General features: G+C 43.8%; 1 pseudogene; it reads left to right on the forward strand.

Annotated features, from left to right (window-relative positions):
• The first annotated feature begins 7,314 nt into the window (after positions 1-7,314).
• LOC125534701 lies at positions 7,315-12,868 on the forward strand (annotated as a pseudogene).
• The last annotated feature ends 195 nt before the right edge of the window (positions 12,869-13,063 follow it).

Consider the following 13,063-nt stretch of genomic DNA (forward strand, 5'->3'; position numbering starts at 1 on the left):
TGAATAACATGCTTGTTACTCAGACTAAAACGCGTATAGAGATGAGGACGAGTGCGCTACAAGCAGTCAAGTCAACTGATCAGAAATATCTCCTTGGTTTGCTTTATATATACCAACAGGCAACAGCCAACGGTAGCAAGGAATCCATTCATTCAGATCTGAAGTACATCCCCTCTTGTTGTTCTCTTCCCAGCTTGGATCCCTTATCAAATGTTCCTCTTGAGAGTGTCATCTACATACTCAAGGATTGGATAATCAAGGCAAGATAGCCTGGTGATGGGTGGGGTCAGTCTCCCCTGCTGCATGACATTGTTTAAAATGGTTTGAAAGAAATCAACAGCTACTACAAATTGTAGGGGATAAAGGATCTCCCTGCCTGACCCCTCTTCCGCATTTAAAATGACAACCAGGGACACCATTCAGTAGAACAGATGAAGTGGTAGAGGATAAAACTTGCTTAACCCAGTTGCACCACTCAACCTTCTTCCCAAATATTTAGAATAATGGGTATGATATGTATCTATGTGCTGCCCTCTCATCCTTCTTCCATTGTTCTCTACTCCCTTCCGTCTATCCTTCACTTCTCTCTCACCATCGTTCTCATATTCCTCCCCCAATCTACTACTTTATTCTCTAGCGGCCCTCACCATTATTTTGGTTCCACCATTATTCTTAGGTCATGTCCATTAGAACCACCAAGATTGGGTGTGCACTTACCACTGGTGTGTGGTGGAAGGGTTGGGGCGGGACAAGGGGTGGATGATGCTAGAAAATAAGCAACCACCACCATTGGAGGGAAGGGTGGACGAGTCGATGTGTTCGGGGATGAGTGGGATCGAGGGGAGCTCAGCTATATAAATAGCATATGCCAACCTAATATAGGGGCAATTTTTTGCCATTTGTACGAATCGGCTCATCGCAAACGGATGAATCATCTCACACCTAAGTATGGCCCATCACTCCCAACATACTGCTATTATGAAGGGCACATTACGAATAGTAGAAACCATCTTTGCGATGTGTAGCATATTGCAAATGGCAGAAACACAAATAATCGTTTGTGATGTGTATCGCATCACATTGGCAAAGGGCAACCTTTTGCATCAATTCATCACACATATTCTTCACTCATTAATTCACAAGACAATATATCCATAGAACACACCAATTCATTCACCAGAAAATTCATCCATATAGCACGACCATTCATTCATTCACAAGACAACATAAGAATCAACATAATATATAGATCATTTTGTTGACAACCATACACGGATCAACGAATACATAGACAATATAGCTGTGCTAATCTGATTCAACAGTCTCCTCATGACAGATCTGGTGAGTGTTGTATTTTGGTGGATTACCCGAGAGTTAGTTTCATGCCGGCATATCTAAAGAGAGATGCAATGCCACGGTCATATAATACAGAAAGAGAAGAGAACAAATTTTCAAGATCAAGAGACATTGAAATAACAAACATCCATCGCCAGTTGAGGACTCCGGTTCCTATTCCTGGCGCCGAGGCAGTACTCCATAAGTCGACATTCTCCACGTGTACAATTTTCCACACTATTTTGATAATATCCCATAATTGTCGATGAACAATTTTTTTTTGTTTTCCATGCAACGTTTCTCAACAGTGGCATCCGAGCCAGGTCTATGCGTAGATGATATGCACGAGTAGAACACAAAGAGTTGTGGGCGGTGATAGTCATACTGCTTACCACCAACGTCTTATTTTGATTCGGCAGTATTGTGGGATGAAGTGGCCCAGACCAACCTTACATGTCCACGCACATGAGACCGGTTCCACCGACAGACATGCAACTAGTTTTGCATAAAGGTGGCTGGCGGGTATCTGTTTCTCCTACTTTAGTTGAATCAAATTTGACTACGGACGGTCCTTGAAGAAGGTTAAAACACCAAACTTGATGAATCACCGTTGTGATTTTTGCGTAGTTAAGAACGGTTCTTGCTAGAAGCCCGTAGCAGCCACGTAAAACTTGCAACAACAAAGTAGAGGACATCTAACTTGTTTTGTAGGGCATGTTGTGATTTGATATGGTCAAGATATGATGTGATATATATTGATGTATGAGATGATCATGTTTTGTAATATCGACAACCGGCAGGAGCCTTAGGGTGGTCTCTTTATTGTATGAAGTGCAAGCGCCATGTAATTGCTTTACTTTATCGCTATGCGTTAGCAATAGTTGTAGAAGCAATAGTTGGCGAGACGACCCCGACGCAACGATGGAGATCAAGGTGTCGAGCCGGTGATGATGGAGTTCATGACGATCCTTTGGAGATGGAGATCAAAAGCACAATATGACGATGGCCATATCATGTCGCATATTTTGATTGCATGTGATGTTTATCTTTTATGCATCTTATTTTGCTTAGAAGGGCGGTAGCATTATAAGATGATCCCTTCACTAAATTTTAAGATAAAAGTGTTCTCCTCGAGTATGCACCGTTGACAAAGTTCGTCGTTTCGAAGAACCATGTGATGATCGGGTGTGATAGATTCTATGTTCGCATATAACGGGTGTAAGACAGTTTTGCACATGTAGAATACTTGGGTTAAACTTAACGAGCCTAGCATGTACAGACATGGTCTCGGAACACTGGAGACCGAAAGGTCGAATGTGAGTCATATAGTAGATATGATCAACATAGAGATGTTCACCGTTGATGACTACCCCGTCTCACGTGACAATCGGACATGGGTTAGTTGATTTGGATCACGTATCACTTAGATAACTTGAGGGATGTTTATTTAAGTGGGAGTCTTTAGTAATTTGATTAATTGAACTTAATTTATCATGAACTTAGTCTTAATAGTTTTGCATATCTATGTTGTAGATCAATAGCTCGCGTTATAGCTCCCCTATATTTGTTAATATGTTTGTAGAGAAAACTAAGTTGAAAAGATGATAGTAGGAATGATGCGGACTGGGTCCATGATCTGAGGATTATTATCATTGCTGCACAGAAGCATTATGTTTTGATACAACGCTAGGTGACAGATCTATTGATGGAGCAAATGCAGACACTATGAATGTTTTGGCAAGCTTGATATGATGACTACTAATAGTTTAGTGCGCCATTCCTTACGGCTTAGAGCCGGGACTTCAAAAAAGTTTTGAACACCACGGACCATATGAAATTTTCCTAGAGTTGACATTAGCATTTCAGACTCATGCCCGTGACGAGAGGTATGCATGAGACCTCTGACAAGTACTTTGCCTACAAGATGGAGGAGAATAGCTCAGCCAGTGAGCATGTGCTCAGAATATCTGGGTACTACAACCGCTTGAATCAAGTGGGAGTTAATCTTTCAGATAAGATAGTGATTGACACAGTTCTCTAGTCACTATCACCAAGCTACTAGAACTTCGTGATGAATTATAATATGCAAGGGATGACAAAAACGATTCCTGAGCTCTTCGCAATGCTGAAATCAACGAATAATCATGATCTTGTGTGGTAGAGGGTTCGTGACAAGACCAGAGATGGTGACAAAGAGAACCATAGCGGATGAAGGGTGCGAATGGGGGTCAGGTGCATAGAAGTCAGTTGTGATTGGGCACTAGAGGGGTGGCGGTGGATGTGGAGACAAAAACTGGAAAGAGTGACCACCATCGTCTTGTTCAGATATGGAAAGGGTGTGGGAATAAAAGGGTTAAGGATACGAAGGACTGAAGTTTCTCATATAGTTATTTTATGCCGACCATTTGCAATGGGGCACATGTTGCAAACACACACTCAATAATGCATATCAATAACGTCATGTCTCACATCGCCCACATGTGGTTTGGGCAGATCGTGTGCGATGAGAAGAGTGTTTTGGACCAACCGTGAGCCATCAGTTGCACCAAGCGACAACTTTTTGGGCCTGCCACATTGCTAACACGAACAATTGGGCATGTGCGTGAGACTGCTCTTCCGCAAACGTTTTTGTGCCAACCGTGTGTGCGACAAGGGGCTTGTTAGACCTAATTGTTTTACCAACCTCTGATATGTCTGTGATGGGTCTTGGTTAGAAAAGGTTTCTTCGACAACAGCCCGAGGACACCACTGTTGAATGGAATTTTTCTTCCATGTTTGGTATCAACACCCCTTGTGATACAGCCCTTGTATACTAGTACTTCTGCATTTACATATAAAATCAGAGGAATGATCAAAGGTAAATTGCACTACTACAAGTTGTTATTACTGACGAGCTATATGTGAGAGGAAGGGGGTAATATATTAACAACATCATCGGCAGGTGAAAAACACGGTCGTCAGTGGTGACTTTTTTTGCGGGCAGTGGTGACTTCAATAGAAATGCAAAATTTAGCCCAATGTTAGACTTGTTGGTAGTGCTACTGTGACCAGGACAGATGACCTAATTTTTGGCCCATATGTGGTATTGTAAACACCGGTGACTGGATTATTCCCCTGGTGGAAATTCCTACCCATTATTCTCCTCTCACGCACCCTATGTCCATGAGAGAAGAAGGCGACCCCAACATCCCCTGCCGGTTGGACCTTTCCCTCTCCTCTAGTGACCACATTTATGATTGCATCCAAGGCTACCTCAGCTCTACCCAAGACTGCCTTCGCCATCTAGGCACTACATTATTGAATTCATGCTCCAGTCAGTTGCTCCAAAAGTCCGAACTGATGGAGGAAGGGGGTAATATATTTCAACACCCCCCCCCCCACACACACACACATTTAGGATTGTTGAGGCCTTAGATGTGGGATCAATGTAGGCCATGATCTTTTTATTTTAATACTGCGTTGGCAGGGTCTTTAACTCAATACCTCTTGGCTCGGATACCATATTGAATTCCCGCTCCAGCCAGTTGCTCCAAAAATCCAAACTATGGGAGAGGGCTGAACATTATACTCCAACACTCCTCCTTACATCTATGCTCCTTTGGTGTTTATGACGCGGGGGAAGTGTTGGAGTGTAATGTCAAACCCTCTGCAATAGTTCGGGATCATGGGTGAACTGGTTAGGTGCATAAACTTGCAACCAAAAGGTTCAGGGTTCAATACCCAGTGCAATGAATAAGTATGGTCTGCCCCCGCTTTTGTAGCCCACGTTATAAACCTCAAAGGAGCATAGACATGTGGGGGAGTGTTGGAGTATAATATCCGACCCTCTCCCATACTTCGGACTTTTAAAGAGGGTCGGACATTATACTCCAACATAGATGACCAGGAGCGCCATTGTCGGCATCAGATCTTCCGTCTCAATCAAAGCAGTGAGGTTGAGGCCAATGACAGTTGCTTCTTTAAGCCATTAGGATTGCCATCGCCACCATGGAGCTGGCATGGCGGATCCGATCTCTCATCCTCCCCAGCTGCATATCTCCTTGCACCCACCGCCGCTGGATAACTGTCATGTAGGGATCGATAACTTGGAGCTTTGCCACCAAATCTGGATCTCCCTCCATGACTACAATGGTGAGGTCAATGTCATTAGCAGCTGCTTCTTCATGGCTTCTAGGAAGAATACCCCGCAAAGGCCTTGGCACGCCGGATCCGGTTTCCTCAACATCTCCTCGCACCCCCATTTTGTTTTAGGCGTGTCTCATTTCCTTGCTTCCGTTTCGGTGGAAATTTCAGATGGTAGTGATGATGGGTTAGGCTCTAGATCCAAATGGTTCGACCTAGCAAGTCGTGTCGTCTCCCTGGAACAATGCTTCTCACTAGGGACATATGATTCCATAGTTGATGACCACTAACAGGCGACTCTGTCTGTGGTGGTACAATTGTTACCGTTGATGACAAACTACTAGTTTGCTTGGTCCCCATCAGTGTAGAGGAATTCTCTAACTGTCAGTAATGATGTATCATGTAGTAGTATTGGAGAATGAAAATATCTAATACATGACCCACTTTAGATGTAGTGATGATGCATTATCTGGTGAACAATGCCGTATTCACTGATTGTGGTGATTCCGTAGATGATTTACCACTAACAGACGATTCTCTTCTTTAGTGATAAAATTGTTACCAATGACGATAAACTATTGACAGGCCCGGCAACTGTTAATTTAAAATAATTTTCACCCGTTAGTAACGATGTTTTCCGAAAAGTGGCATTTTTTATTTAAGTTGTATATCGAGTTGATACAACCGGGATAGGCGAATATTCTTTCTCTGCATGATAAGATGCACACAACTAACAAGTCTCTGAAAAAGTACTAGTACTGGAATGAAAATATCTAGTTCATCATCTACTTCAGTTAATGTGATGTTGATGCATTATCTAGTAATCTAACATAAGTACTCCCTCCGTTTCCTAAATTTAAGTTTTTTTTGAGATTTCAATAAGGGTCTACATACGGGTCAAAATCAGTGAATCTACACTCTAAACTATGTCTATTTTACTGAAAAAGTCTAAAATATGTCTATATACATCCGTATGTAGTTTGTATTGAAATCTCTAAAATGACTTAATTACATTTAGAAACGGAGGGAGTACATGCTTGTCCTGTGCCATGTGATGGGATTGCGCCATTACTAATTGAGCATCTGGATTTCATATCTGAACATGACTTCTGGTATTAGAGTTGCTAGTGTATCCAAGTACAGATCAAGAAAGGATAGTAGATAATTAAAACATAGCTGTCTTTATGTCAAGTTGGGTGTCTGCATAGTGCTTGCAACTTGGAACCATTCAAAACACAATGGATCAGCTTGTTCCATGGCATAAGACCGTAACAATAATTGTCGAGTTCCATGAAAAGTTTACATAGAAATATTGAACAGACGGGAACAGATCATGATCCACATCTTCAGGCACTATTACATGGCACAGTCCTTATTTTAGCCAATTGTTCAGAGGTTAGAAACTGACGAGGCTCCATGTTATAACGTGATGGGGCTGCAAAATCCATTTTTCGGGACCCCCAAGTCGTCTCACAGCTCTTGGGAAAATAATAGTCCATTGTTGTTCAACAATTTCATAATGAGCCGTTTCATGGCGCATGATGCCCTTGAAACAACAAATATCACTAATTAGATCCCTTTATGTCTAGTTTGATAAATGCAAAGGAGAAGGCGTTCAAGAAGATATTTCGTTTTAGCAAGATCTGTCATTTTTGTTAACGACCTAACAGTTCAAAACATGTCCGGCCAGTCTGGGCTTGTTTAAACAATGCCATTCGACGATCCACTAGTTCATAGTATTCCAAATACGACTCTACATAATTAAATCCCACAAGCCATTTCATTTACCTAGGTACAACCAGACTTGAACATGACATGATGCACATCTTCTGGCACTCTGCATAAGAAACAGCTCACATGGCTTGTGTAAATTAATATCTTTGGGACCGCCCCCCCTATAGCACCATGTGAGTATGCGACAATACACAGCAATATAGCTAGGATATTAGTGCCAGCACAGAACCATGTTAATTAGTGGGGCATCATTTCATCGATCCACTGGACTGCAAGACTATACTTAAATTTAAAGAAGTGCTGCAGCTTACGGGCAACGCAAGAGCTGAAACCAGCGCAAGAAGTGAAGTACATGGGATTGGCACTTTGAACACAGTAAGTTGATAAGCCAGACAAGAACACACAGATTAAACACAGTAAGCTACTAGAGTAGGAGAGGGATCTAGGTAGCTAGTGAGAGGGAGGGAGCCATGGCAGATCGTGGACGTGGGTGCGACAGATCCGCGACCTCGCCTACGACGTGGAGGACTGCATCGAGTTCGTCGTCCACCTCGACAAGAAGAGCAGCTGGTGGCTCCGCCTGATCAAGCCGGCAAGCTGGCTCCCCAGGTCCTGCGTGGATCTGGGGCCGCTGCCGCTCGACGAGGCCGTGGACGAGCTGGACCGCCTCAAGGCCAGGGTGGAGGACGTCAGCAACAGGAACACACGCTACAGCCTCATCAGCGACTCTGGCTCCAAGCCCGCCGCCGGGGAGAAGCATGATCAGCAGCCATCATCCCGTGATGACGCGGGCGGCACGACGGCATTCAACAGCCTCTTCGAGGCGGCATTCAAAACCACCCAAAAAGGGCGCCAGCGGGACCTCACCCAGCTGCTCACCACCAAGAAAGGCGACGACCTCAGAGTGATCTCAATCTGGGGCACGGGCACCGGCACCAGCACCGGAGGTGGGGAGGATCTTGGGATGGCATCCATCGCTTGGAATTGGAACGCCTACATTGATACTGAAACATGCAAAAACTTCGCCTACCGTGCCTGGGTGAAGCTGATGCGTCCTTTCGATCCCCGCGAGTTCATCCGGTCTTTGACAGCTCAGTTCTATGCCGCGACGTCGGTAGGTGGTGGTGTACAAGCCCTAATGAAGATGGAGGAGGCCATGCAAGGAGGAGGAGATTCCCTCAAGGATTTCGAGCGGCTTGTCATGAAAAATAGGTATCTTGTTGTGTTGGAAGACCTGTCCACCATGGCAGAGTGGGATGCTATCAGGAGGTTTTTTCCAAACATGAAGAGTGGCAGCTGCATCATCTTGTCCACGCAGCAATATGAGGTGGCAAGTTTGTCTGTGGGACATCCATACCAAGTGCTGCGCCTCAACTAGCCAGTTAATCACATTCTCAGCAAAAGTGCTTTAAAATAACTGCATATTTTGTATCACAAATTCACAATAACATTATTATTTTTACGTATTTTTGCAATCTGTTTTTGTTTCTATTGGTGAATGGACTAATTACACATTTAATGATGTCCTCAATTTGCACAAACTAATGTATATATATGTATGTAACTAATTATTTGTAGGGGTCTCAATATGATGCGGATAAATGCATGGAGATCAATAATGCACCCGCCAGCCAGAATGTATCAATCAGCAACTGTAAAGAGGAAGCAGCCAAGAAGTGGATAGTCAAGCATCCTCTTGTTGGACGCGAGTCAGAAATGATAGATCTTGATCTAAATGTAATTTTTGCACGACGCAAAAGCTACCAAATTATGTCCGTGTGGGGAATAGCTGGGGTTGGAAAATCGGCTCTCGTCAAGAACATGTTCTGCCAGAGAATTCTTAAGGCCAAACTATTTGAGAAGTATGGTTGGGTGGATGTATCACATCCATTCAATTTATGGGACTTCTCTAGAGTCCTACTTGCTAATCTTACTTCTGGATATCTTCAAGCCAGTGAAACTGAGGACTTGTGTACAATGGGAAGTAGAAATCCCATTGTAGAGTGTTGTGAGATTATGAAAAAGTATAGATGCCTGGTTGTTATTGATGGACTGCAGTCCAAGAAAGAATGGGATCTCATAAAAGCTGACTTGGTATCTGGATCTCATCGTCAGAATGTTATCATCGCGGTAACAACTGAACAACAAATTGCCACCCATTGCCGCGGAGATAAGGGAGATCTCGTGTTTAATGTCAAAGGTCTGGAAGCCGACACAGCCATTGAACTCTTCAAGAAGGTTAATTTTCGTATGAACCTTCCTACTATTTTTTTTTACTTCCTTCTCTTCAGTTCCTTGTATGTATGTTTGTACGAATTAACTTGATGTCTTTCCTCGTATTTTGTTATGCATGTGCTATTATTTTGTAAAGTACAATATGTGTGTCACTTATGTTCATTTTTTTAGTTACATCCTTTTATAGACTTATTAAAACGAGGAAAAATATGTAGTTGAATCTGCAACCATCAATAAGCAGATTTTTCTCGCTCTATAAATCAATTTTAAAAATACCAAATTCTCTGACATATTAGGTATCGGACAAATTAGAGACCCAAAGCCCTTGTCATTTTAATGACTCCTTGGATGCACTACAATGTGTTACCCATGTGACATTGATATTGTTGTGATCCCAAGCCATATGGCAGAACAACCAAGAAATAGTAAAATGTTTTAAGTAAAATTGGATCATGTTGACGTTCTAGATGTATAGCATGCCACAAAAGATCTATGCCCAATTTTTATCTGTTTTTATTTAATGTGCATATTAGAGTTGACTGAAGTCAAACTTTGTAAAGTTTTAACAAGTTTATAGAAAACAGTATAAACATTAATTTACCATAACAAATTTATATGATGTGAAAGTACATTCAATAACAAATATAATGGTGTTGATTTGTTATTGTATATGTTTGGTATTTTTGTTTACAAACTTTGTCAAAGTTTAAAAAGTTTTCTTGACCTACCGGAATGGGCAGCAATGAAAGGAGAAATTATTGAGGCGGTCAAGGACTTTTTCAGCACAGGACACATGCCGGATGGGGTTAATGAAACAGTAATTGTTCTTATTCCAAAAGTTGATAACCCGGTTCGACTCAATGATTTCAGACCTATAAGTCTGTGTAATGTCATCTATAAAATTGTTGCTAAGTGTTTGGTGAACAGACTGAGACCAATCTTAAATGACATCATTTCGCCTTACCAGAGTGCATTTGTTCCAGGGCGTTTGATCACAGATAATGCACTGTTAGCCTTTGAGTGCCTTCACTTCCTTCAGCATGAGAAAAATCCAGAGAATAGTTTCTGTGCATACAAACTGGATCTATCCAAGGCTTATGACAGGGTGGACTGGGGGTTCTTGGAGCAAGCAATGATCAAGTTGGGATTCTCCCACCAGTGGGTACAATGGATAATGTCATGTGTTACCTCGGTGAGATATTCAGTCAAATTTAATGGAGCCATCTTGGATTCGTTTGAACCGACGCGTGGGCTTCGGCAAGGTGACCCCCTGTCCCCATTTCTATTCCTATTTGTGGCCGACGGTTTGTCTGCTTTACTAAGGCAGGGAGTGATGGCACGGGCAGTCAAACCTATTAAGATATGTAGCAGAGCACCTGGAATATTACACTTGTTGTTTGCATACGATACCCTCTTGTTCTTTAAGGCTAATGTTATGCAAGCCACTTATGTGAAGGATATTATACACAGATCTGCGCGGGCCACTGGACAACTTATAAATCCTCAGAAATGCTCTATACAGTTTGGTGATAGTTGCCCATTGGTAATACAAACCTGTGTCAGACAAGTCTTGCAGGTGCAAAATTCAGAATTTGAAGGAAGATATCTTGACTTACCCACACCTGATGGGCGTATGCATAAGGGAACGTTTCAAATGTTACAAGCTAGCCTGACGAAGAGGATCATGGCGTGGGGGGATACTCTCTCAAAGGCAGGGAAAGAGTCTTTAATTAAATCTGTCTTGCAGGCCATTCCGACATACATAATGGGGTTTTTAAAATTGCCATATGCTATCTGCTATGACCTCACGCGGCTTGTACCAAACTTCTGGTGGGGCTCGAAGCAAGGGAAAAGGAAAACACACTGGCATGCTTGGGATAAGCTTCTGGAGCCAAAAGGAAAGGGCGGCCTTGGCTTCCGTGACTTCCGGTTGTTTAATCAAGCCCTCCTCGCGCGACAAGCATGGCGTCTATTGATCAATCCAGACTCGCTATGCTCTCAGGTATTGAAAGCAAAATATTATCCTAAATGGATCCCTTGAGGATATAGTTTTTTCAGGCAACGCATCATCGACGTGGCATGCCATTCAACATGGGCTTGAGCTCCTGAAAAAAGGACTCATCTAGCGAGTGGGGAACGGCGAACACATCCGTATTTGGCGTGATCCTTGGATCCCACGGCCAACATCCTACCGGCCGATTACACCACGAGGCACTTGTCGGCTTTGGAGGGTGTCAGATCTTCTTGGTATCAATGGCCGATGGAGGACGGACCTTCTTCAGCAGCATTTTGTGGCCCCAGATGTGCAGTGCATTTTGGTGATCAAGGCCAGCCCACGCCGGCTGGAGAATGTTTTGTCATGGGCGCCTGATGCACGAGGTTTCTTCAGTGTCCGCACGCGTGCCGTCTGGAAGGCAGTGTGGGGGTGCCCTGCTCCCCCAAAGGTACAAGTTTTCGCATGGAGGGTTGCGGCAAATTCTCTGGCCACACTTCAAAATAAAAATAAAAGAAATTTGGAGATCACTGATATATGTGTTCTGTGTGGCATGGAATGCGAGGATACGTTCCACGCCCTTTGCAGATGCCCATTGGCCCAGCGACTCTAGAATGTGATGGCGAACACATGGAGGACGATGCCCAAGCTGGAGGATGTTGTCAATACTGCCCAGAGTGGGTTATGCACCTGCTTGATGGCTGCTAAGCGGACGGACGACTACCAGTAATCATGACTCTATGGCGAAACTGGCACGTCCGTAACGAGGTTTATCATAACAAGCCAGCTCCCCCGGTGGAAACCTCCTTCAGATTCCTATGCGGATATATCAACTCACTGTTGAGCGTACAACAGCACCCTCATGCTGATGTTGACAAAGGGAAATCTGTGATTGTCTACAGCAAGCAGGAGCGGAGCCACAGGGAGCAGGTGAAGCGTCCGGCTAGACCACCAGAGCATTGGAAGAAACCGCCAATGGGGTGGGTGAAATTAAATGTAGATGGCTCGTGGCGAGATGAGGATGCTTCAGGTGGAGCCGGCATGCTGCTCCGTGATCATACAGGCGCTGTTATCTTTGCATCATGTCGTTTTATCCAGCGGTGTGTGAATGCTCTAGAAGCGGAGATTGTAGCAATCCTGGAGGGGGTGTCGCTAGCAATGGAGAGAAGTAGTGAACATCTCATGGTGGAGACGGACTGCTTGGTAGCTGCACAGATGATTCAGGCCCAGCTTCCTGATAGATCCTTGCTAGCTCCCATGGTAAATGACATCAAGCAACTCTTAGCTGGTAGGCCACATGAAATAATCGCCATCGGTAGAGACCAAAACAAGGCGAGCCATGCACTGGCTCACATGGGGCGCACGCTCCCCAAGACGGCTGTCTGGCTGCGCTGTGCTCCGGACGAGGTCGAGACAATTTGTCAGTCTGAGTGTAATGACTCTGGTTGAGTAATGAAAGTGGTTTTGTTCGCAAAAAAAAAAAAAGAGATGTGAGGAAGACGATGGCTCCCATCGAACGGCTACGTGGGCAAAGGATCCCGCGGCTGTGTGGCAACGAGCCGAATTTTGGACCGGTCGACATGCGCCTAGTGTTCGCTTTTTATTTTTTTTCCTCTGGACGTACTCTTTTGTGTATTCTTGCTT

This window comes from Triticum urartu, chromosome 2 (assembly GCF_003073215.2).
Source record: "Triticum urartu cultivar G1812 chromosome 2, Tu2.1, whole genome shotgun sequence".
Taxonomy (NCBI): domain Eukaryota; kingdom Viridiplantae; phylum Streptophyta; class Magnoliopsida; order Poales; family Poaceae; genus Triticum; species Triticum urartu.